At 43.0% G+C, this 9,438-nt stretch overlaps 2 non-coding genes across 2 annotated transcripts; one reads left to right on the top strand and one right to left on the bottom strand.

The window, feature by feature from the left end:
• Nucleotides 1-2,814: 2,814 nt before the first annotated feature.
• trnav-cac (transfer RNA valine (anticodon CAC)) lies at nucleotides 2,815-2,887 on the bottom strand. The gene has a single exon. It is a non-coding gene; the product is annotated as a tRNA-Val (tRNA).
• A 5,702-nt stretch (nucleotides 2,888-8,589) lies between these two features.
• Nucleotides 8,590-8,671, top strand: trnas-gcu (transfer RNA serine (anticodon GCU)). Its single transcript has one exon. It is a non-coding gene; the product is annotated as a tRNA-Ser (tRNA).
• The last annotated feature ends 767 nt before the right edge of the window (nucleotides 8,672-9,438 follow it).

Here is a 9,438-nt window from a genome sequence, read left to right as displayed (position 1 = left end):
TCAGATTGGATGACAAATGCTGCCCCAGTCAGTGACGCTGTGATCCCATGCAATTTCTTTCATTGCTGTTGCTGATTGAATGAGTCACTAACGAGCGAACTGATCCAAGCCATGATTCAGCACCTCTGCTGCCAATTCTCGCACGTTGAATAACGACAGACAGCTTCCAAATGAGGTCTTTCAGATCCGACTTTGGGGTACATTTGACAGACAGACTAGTTCAGGAATCTGTGGTGTACTGTGACACCAGCGCGTCAGCTTCTTCCCTGTCTTTGAACCGGACCGCCTGCACAAGGAATGCAAACGCGGTACTGCTTGTGGTGGAAGATTCAGAACGCGGTAACTACACTCTGAAGCAGAATGTCATATGATCAGACCAAGTTTGGAGAAAAACTTTACAATGCTTTGCAAACTAATGTAATGGAATTGCATCACATTTCACAAAGAGAGCAGATTTGTTCGAGCATTTTCGAAGGCAGGTTTGCAGATGGGAGAGCAAGCAAGAAAGCTCCGTTCTTGTCCGTGTAAAAGGCTACAAATGAAGAACAAAGCAGCTTCGTACTGGGGAACCTTTCGCGTGTGAGGCGAATGTGATGACCACGACACTACAGAAACGATTATCAGCCAGGCGCGCTGTGGTCCTGTGGCATCCAGCACTGAAAGTTGAAGCCATTCTACGTTTCACCTTTCTTTTACCAATAGCTCGTTGTTATCCAGGGAAATTGACATTTTGAAAAAGTTAAAAAATATAGACTGAAATTCAATAACATATGCATTGGAAAGATTTTCCCATTCGCCAGAAAGCCAAATAACGATGAATCGACTCACCGCCGGACTTTGTTTCACAACAGCGATGAAATAACAGTCTCCATTCGGTTCCAGTAAAACCTCAACTTGCCTGGAACATAAACCAACCGCGGAACTATTTACGATTTTCTGCAGGGGAGGCGAACAATATCGGGACAACAGAGAGACCTCACAATGCGCAGCACATTTCCACAGTTAATTTCTCGGGAACATCAATGCAGCATTCTAACAGTGCGGCGGTGGTGGAGTTGATCAGCTGAAATGGCATCCGAACACACGCCCCTATCAGGACTGGAACCTGAATCCAGCGCCTTAGACCGCTCGGCCACACTACCAGACAGCCTGAGCGCCCATTTTCTTGCATTTCGAATTGTGCTCCTGCATAACCACACATGCAAAGTCACATGAAAAGGGTTCCATGGTCCCTGTCCGACTCGCACAGCAGCTGGTATGTGCCCGGCTACAATGTCTATTTCGCAGCAGATAATGAAAGCCCATCAATCCAGACAAAAATCAATGGTAAGCTGTGTCTATCTTCTCAGACTCTTTTCAGCCAGAAATGTATCTTTGACTGCGTGAGAATATATGTTCGGTAATGATTTGGTCAAATCACCATGAGCTGCTTGACATTACTTCAATTTCGATTCTTGCTTTGCTGAATGATTTCACCGATTGCTCGAAACAGGACAACTTTCACGTTTACACGGAACACGAAACACACCGGACTACAGGGAAAATGCACAAAGCTGAGCAGGCCGTGTTCCACATCATCTCGTGCACTATATTTTCAGTCACTGTGTCTGTTTTGCAAAGAATGTTCTCCACCCTAAAACCGGAGGTAGCATTACAATCCGAGAACGACAGATCACCTTGTGAGGATGATATGACCTCGGGGCTGGTTCGAGATGCCACTTTCCTTGCCATTTACCTTAACCGTGCAATTGGCTGCAGGGCTTTTCACACCTGGACATGAGCCACATCGATACCGACTGACTTGCAAACCTGTGTGGGAAGCGACGAGAAGCGACTCAATAAATCTTGCTAAATTCCATGGTGCTCATTAGAAATGCAGTTTCTGTTCACCTCAATTTAAAAGGCAGTTTCTGAACATAGTAACTGAAGTCAAAAGGTAATTATCTCACTCCACCCCAATTCCGGGAGAGGTGCTAACTGCACTTGATTGCTTTTTGTTCTCGATGTGAAGAGTTCTCAGGCATGAGTCACCTTCACGTCTCTTGGTGCTGAGTGACTTACAAAGAAGGAGTTTCACCAGAGCTGCAACTGCCTCACTTTCCCACTCGCCCTGCCCGTTTACAGTTTCCTGCTCGTCAGTGATTTAAAGAAAACCAAAAGGTTGCGATGTTATTCTGCAGCCTCTCTGTCAATTCCTCCGTTTCAGTTCCAACATGGCTTAGATCTCGGGGCTCACCTTAATACTAGCGACGCTTTGAAACCACAAGTCCAGAGGTTCCACTGGGAGTGCAATTTCTTTCATTGCTGTTGCTGATTGAATGAGTCACTAACGTGCGAACTGATCCAAACCATGATTCAGCACCTCTGCTGCCAATTCTCGCACGTTGAATAACGACAGAGAGTTTCCAAATGAGGCCTTGCAGAGACGACTTTGGTTTACATTTGACAGACAGACTAGTTCAGGAGTCAGTGGTGCGCTGATCAGTAGCACCAGCGCATCAGCTTCTTCCCTGTCTTTGAACCGGTCCGCCTGCGCAAGGAATGCAAATGCGGGACAGTTTTTCGTGGAAGGGATCAGAACGCGGTAACTACACTCTCAAACAGAATGACTTATGAGCAGAACCAGGTTTTACAATGGTTCTGATCAGAACAAGCCTTTACAATGCTTTGCTCACTAATTAAATGGAAGTGCATCACATTTCACAAAGAGAGCAGATTTGTTCGAGCATTTTCGAAGGCAGATTTGCAGATGGGAGAGCAAGCAAGAAAGCTCCGTTCTTGTCCGTGTAAAAGGCTGCAATTGAAGAACAAAGCAGTTTCTGCCCAGTTTCGAACTGGTGACCTTTCGCGTGTGAGGCGAACGTGATGACCACGACACTACAGAAACGAGCTTCAGCCCAGTGCGTTGCGGCTTTGTGGCATCCAGCACTGAAAGTTGAAGCCATTCTACGTTTCACCTTTCTTTTTCCAACAGCTCGTTGTTATCCAGGGAAATTGACATCTTGAAAAAGTCAAAAAATATAGACTGAAATTAGTGACAAAATATAGACAAGGATGTCGTCAATGTTTGGACTGGAGAGTGAAGTGGAATAAGCTAGGACAACTTTCCCGGCAGCATAACGGCTGCGACATGGTTTTATGGAAGGGTTGTAAACTGAGTATTTACGAGTTTTACACAAGCTGGGGTGAGTTGGAAACTCGAGAGCATAGGTTTAAGGTGAGTGGTCTGAAATTGACAAAGGACCCCGACGCACATGTTCCACTCACAAGGTTGTGGGTGTATGGAATGAGCTACCAGAGGGAGTGGAGGAGGCTATTGCACTCAGAAAATTGCAATGTTAATCGGATGAGTTTCTGGATAGGATGAGTTTAGAGGGATTGAGGAGAAATGCTGTGGAACGGGACTTGTTTAATTTTGGCTATGTGGTGAGCATGGATGAGATACACCGAAGTCTCTGTTTCCACGCGGTGTACCCCAATAACCTTGCGTTGCTTACACCGGTTTTAAAGGATTACTTTTCAGCGGAGCTTGTCGTCGCAGTCTGTAGCACAATCATTTAGTCTGTTCGACTGCTCACGGGAAAGGTAGTATTGTGAAACACTGCAGAAACGAACGACTTCCTTACTTTTGCTCCGACTGACCATGCTTCGTGAAACTTTCCCAGATCCTCAGTTGAGGATTTTTGCTGCTGCAAGTTACCTCAGAACCCCTGTTAACTCGTAATGTATTGACCGAATCGCAAACAGAAAGCATTTAACACGGAACACAAACAAAACTGGCATACCTAATGCATGTTCAGACACAGCGAAGCATGAATGCTAAATGTGAGACAGTCCGAGGGCATGAGGCATAAAGTAGTCTCACAACTAACAACAGGGCAATTCCAAACTACTCTTTCATACATACTGCAGCCTTAGTGCACCACCACTTCCCAGACAATGCTGAAAAGAGAGAAAGAAAGAATATAATAAGTATGGGCCATAAAAAAGTGAATTTCACCAATCACAGTCTCGATTAGATTACCTTTCCCTTCCGGTGTCTCCAGGACGGAAATGCAGGAAATGGGAGAAATTCAATAACATATGCATTGGAAAGAATTTCCCATTCGCCAGAAAGCCAAATAATGATGAATCGACTCACCGCCGGACTTTGTTTCACAACAGCGATGAAATAACAGTCTCCATTCGGTTCCAGTAAAACCTCAACTTGCCTGGAACATAAACCAATCGCTGAGCTCTTTTCGAATTTCTGCAGGGGAGGCGAATAACATCATGGCAGCTGAGAGACCTGACAATACTCGGCACCTGCCCACAGTTTATTTACTGAGAACATCAATGCAGCGGGGATCGATGCAGCATTCGAGCAGTGGAGTTGATCAGCTGAAACGGCAGTGGTGGGATTCTAACCCACGCCCCTTTCAGGACTGCAACCTGGATTCAGCGCCTTAGACCGCTCGGCCACACTACCAGACAGCCTGAGCATCCATTTTCTTGCATTTCGAATTGTGCTCCTGCATAACCACACATGCAAAGTCACATGAAAAGGGTTCCATGGTCCCTGTCCGACTCGCACAGCAGCTGGTATGTGCCCGGCTACAATGTCTATTTCGCAGCAGATAATGAAAGCCCCTCAATCCAGACAAAAATCAATGGTAAGCTGTGTCTATCTTCTCAGACTCTTTTCAGCCAGAAATGTATCTTTGACTGCGTGAGAATATATGTTCGGTAATGATTTGGTCAAATCACCATGAGCTGCTTGACATTACTTCAATTTCGATTCTTGCTTTGCTGAATGATTTCACCGATGGCTCGAAACAGGACAACTTTCACGTTTACACGGAACACGAAACACACCGGACTACAGGGAAAATGCACAAAGCTGAGCAGGCCGTGTTCCACATCATACCGTGCAGCATAGTTTCAGTAACTGTTTCTATTCGAGATACCACTTTCCTTTCCTTTTATCTTAACCGTGCAATTTACTGCAGAGATGTTCACACCTGGACGTGAGCCACATGGATATCAACTGAGTTGGAAACCTGTGTGGGAATCGACAAGAAGCGACTTAATATATTTTGCTAAACTCCATGGTGCTTTTTAGAAATGCAGTTTGTGTCCAAGTAAATCGAAAAGGCAGTTTCTGAACATAGTGACAGAAGTTACTGCTCACCCCACCCCCACTCCGGAAGTGGTGCTAACTGCACTTGGTTGCTTTTTGTTTTCGATGTGAAGAGCTCTCACGAATGAGTCACCTGCATGTCTCTTGTTGCTGAGAGACTCACAAAGAAAGAATTTCACCAGAGCTGCAACTGCCTCACTTTCCCACTCGCCCTCCCGTTTACATTTTCCTGCTCGCCAGTGATTTAAAGAAAACCAAAAGGATGCGATGTTATTCTTGCCAATGCAAGCAGATTGCCAAATCTTAGTTTTAAAATCTTGCTGCAACTGTTCTGATTTTAATGAAGGCACGCATGGGATTCAGTGCAGTAAGATCTCCTAAACTGGAAAAGGAAATCCTTGCCTTCAAGAATACGTCCGGAATGTTCATTGATTCATCCCAGTGATGGCAGGACTGTCCTCTGGAAGCATATGAGTAAAATCATTCAATGTTCCATGGAGTTTCGAATGAGTGGTGAAGGGAAAGTCTCCATTCACAAATTAATCATTCAGTAGAATTCAATACAGGGACCCATGAAATGATGAACACATTGAAAAAGAACATGGACGTACGATACACAATAGCTAAGACAATTACTATGTGAAAAAACTTTGATTTCAGATCCACGGTGGCCTTTGGTGATGACATTTACTGTCCAGAACCAGTCTGCACTGGAATGACTGGAGACACACTATGAAGTATTTGAACTTGAGTCGCCTTTAGAAATAGTTGAGGCTCACTCAGGGCACGGGGAGTTAGAGATGCTGGCCTTACAAACCTTTCAAACATTTCGTGGAAGAATAAAGGGAGTGATAGATAATTTTCGATCCTATGGAAATTATGTTCATGAAATGGATAGATAACAATTTACCTTGTTGAGTTTATACATAGTGACGTCATATTTAAAAAGCAAAGAGTTCATAGTGTAACTGTAAAATCTTCAGGTCACCCTCAGTGGGAGCATTGTGTGTAATCCTTGTCCTCATTCTCCACCAACAACATGGGAAGAGGTTAGAAAGGACACCGACGCTGTTTCCTGGATAGCAAGATGTTAGAAAGCCAAGTGACGTTGTTTACTGAGACATAAAAATATCAGAAAGGATGCAAACGGGATGATGGAAAGAATGAGGGAGTTTATTCACGAGATCTGGAAATGCTGGAGCAGAAACATACAAGTTTGAAGTCAACAAATGAGATTTTCCCATAACTTGAGGTTTGAATGACTAAATCAGGGAAATCTCCTCTTTCGAGTGAATCAATAACTTTAGTTAGAGCTTCAAAACCATTAGTGAATGATTAAGAAAAGTTTGAAAGAGAGTTTCTTCCAATCAATACAGTTCGTTAAATCGTGAACGACTTTCCAGAAATAAAACGTAGAAGCTGATTGCACAGTGTTTTAAAAGTTACACGAACAAACATACAAGGAGGGGGGGGCGGGATTTACCATTGAGAGAAAGTCAGTGTGGTTGCCTAACAATTTCGAATTTGGTTGACTTCAGACACAAAGACATTTCATGAACACGTACAACTGATTAAGATAGAGTAACAAATGTTCATGGATTGGTAAATTGTGGCGTGTTATTCAAGGTGAAACTCTGTAAATGGAGCTGATGTCCTAAAATAACTGCAGACAGAAGTTATATCCGAATGAGTCGGAATTGAATCGTCACTTGGATTAACAAAACCTACTTTAAAGATTCGATCTCATTCACATGATATTATGTATATTTCGTACATTCTTTACTCCGCCCAAGAAATAAACCAAGAAGACTCTGTTATTTTGTATTGTTAACCCTCTGTACTTCTCTGCAGCACGCCATTGAAGATAATATATGCTCAGGCCAAAATTCAATACAATATTCAAACGGTCCTATGTGATTTTTCTTTTTTGATTATTTCAATAACCTTTGCGACTTTGCAACAAAATGCGTAACATGAAACCAGTTCAATATATATTTTCCCGAAATTTAAAGCAATGCACATGAGAAACGTTATCCACCTGCTGAACAATCACTTTTGGCTCTCTCTCCACACATGTCTCTTCACGTTTTAACTACTTGCAGTATGTTTGTTGATCAAGGAGTCATTATCCAAAAAAGTTCATTTCTCAATCCACAAACACGGATATTTTCCCATAAACTTGACTTTGCTCAATATCACCTTCTATCCGTACCCCACAAGACAATGAATAATTGAAGCTGCTCCATGTGAGGCTCAAACTTAAAACTTCGGCACAGCACAGCCCACTATACTGGCACAGAGATACCATGCACTGTCACCTGCATCACAGGAGCAACACATTAATGCCTACCTCCACATTCCTGGTTGTACCTTAACGTTTGGGAAACGGAAGTTCTCTGATTTCATGGCTAGTAACGGGAATTAAAAGATCATCTTCACCAGTGGTTCTGACCCCGAGTGAGGAAAATGGTGAGCGACTCAATGCAAAGATGGGTAGATTTTTGAAATATATAATTTCAACATTTGCATTCAATAACCAATGAACATTTTATTTTGTTTTTCAACTGTAGAAATCTTAAAATCTTCATCTTTCACAGACTCAATGACAAATGTCCATTGTGTCTCTGGTATCAAATTCCAAAGTGTAAACCCGCTCTGAATTCTTCCACCGCAGTCCGCTTTTTGGTAGTGTTCCTGTTGTGGGAAATGCACTTCCCCGCGTGTCAGCTGCTGCTCCCAGCATTCTCTCTGACACTGCACTCATTTTCCTTCTGACACTTGCTCACTGGGTTGCTGTGATCATAATTGGTGTTGCATGGCCTAGGAAAATGATACAGATCAAGGTATTTGCATTGTTGAATTCAATTGTCTGTTTAGTCTTATTTAGGATTTGGAAAGTGTCTGTTCTGTACAGAAGTGCGTGTCAAAAACATCTGAGCAGAAGAAAGGTGTTCCGAATAATGACATTGAGCACTATGAACTCTCCTCCAGTCTGGAAAACAATTTCTCACTGGCAATTTAATAGACAATAGAAAATAGGTGCAGGAGTAGCCATTCTGCCCTTCGAGCCAGCACTACCATTCATTATTATCGTGGCTGATCATCCTCAATCAGTATCCTGTTCCTGCCTTATCCTCATAACCCTTGAGTCCACTATCCTTATGAGCTCTATCCAACTCTTTCTTTAAGGAACACATCCTTCTTACTCGAGTTCTTCATTCCGTTGACTTCAAATCTTCACAGAATTCAACAGACTTTGTTACATAGTCTTTTCTTCATTTTTGTTCAGATCACTGTGAGCAGAGTGTCACAGTGGGAATGCCGTTGTCCCACAACCCAGAGGCCAGACCATAGTCTTGGAACCGTACTGTGCTATTTAGCATTTCACCAGACCAGGGAGAAATATCTACTGTTCTGCATAATTTACGCAATTCACTTATTCATGAGTTCATACGCGTGATATTGCATGTGACGAGATGGCCGAGAGGTTAAGGCGATGGACTGCTAATCCATTGTGCTCTGCACGCGTGGGTTCGAATCCCACTCTCGTCGCTGTTTTCAAAGCTGCTACGTTTGTATGCTCACACCTTTCTTATTGAAATTTGAACTCCAATGGTCAATTTATATGCATCAACGCTATTATAAAATCTGAAAGAATAATTTGAGTCAGTTGCTTAAACTGCATTGAAACGTAGATCGCATTGGGATAATGAAAAGTAACGCGATTTTCTTTTTCAAGTCAAACTGCTGTGACCTTTTATCATATGAAAGAGATCCAGGAAAAACAAAATACAAGAGATGCGAAGGGCATGTTTATGTAATGGGATTCTTAATGACGGTTTTGTCAAATGAAATCTGGAGCAGGTTGAGTAGAAGGTATTCATCTTGGTGAGAAGAGTACAGAGAGACAACACAAAATAATGGAAATATTTCAAAAGGGGCGTGGCGTGGGTGTTGGGGTACAGAGAACTGGCTATAAATGCACAGTAGAGAATTGCAGATATGGGTGCCATGCATGGATACGGAGAGACTTACACAATGGTCTCTCCCTCGCCCGTTGCTCTCGCCATTGATGAAGGCTGGACACAAGACACAAATGAACACAAGATGTGGGAAGCAAGCTCCAAAACGTTATGCACACACTGGATGCATCACATTGAACCATGAACAACTGGAGAAGGAGCATGTTCACTGTAGGGAGTGAACATAACCTGTGGATCAATAATCGCAAATTCATGCAGCATTAGCACGAAAAATGATTTAATGTGTCTTTATACGCATGTCATTAATAGACGTTTCGTTCTAATACCCGTGTGTTT

Source organism: Hemiscyllium ocellatum, unplaced genomic scaffold (assembly GCF_020745735.1).
Source record: "Hemiscyllium ocellatum isolate sHemOce1 unplaced genomic scaffold, sHemOce1.pat.X.cur. scaffold_967_pat_ctg1, whole genome shotgun sequence".
Lineage (NCBI taxonomy): Eukaryota > Metazoa > Chordata > Chondrichthyes > Orectolobiformes > Hemiscylliidae > Hemiscyllium > Hemiscyllium ocellatum.
Note: the sequence above shows the minus strand (reverse complement) of the source record. Positions and strands in the feature narration are given on the sequence as shown.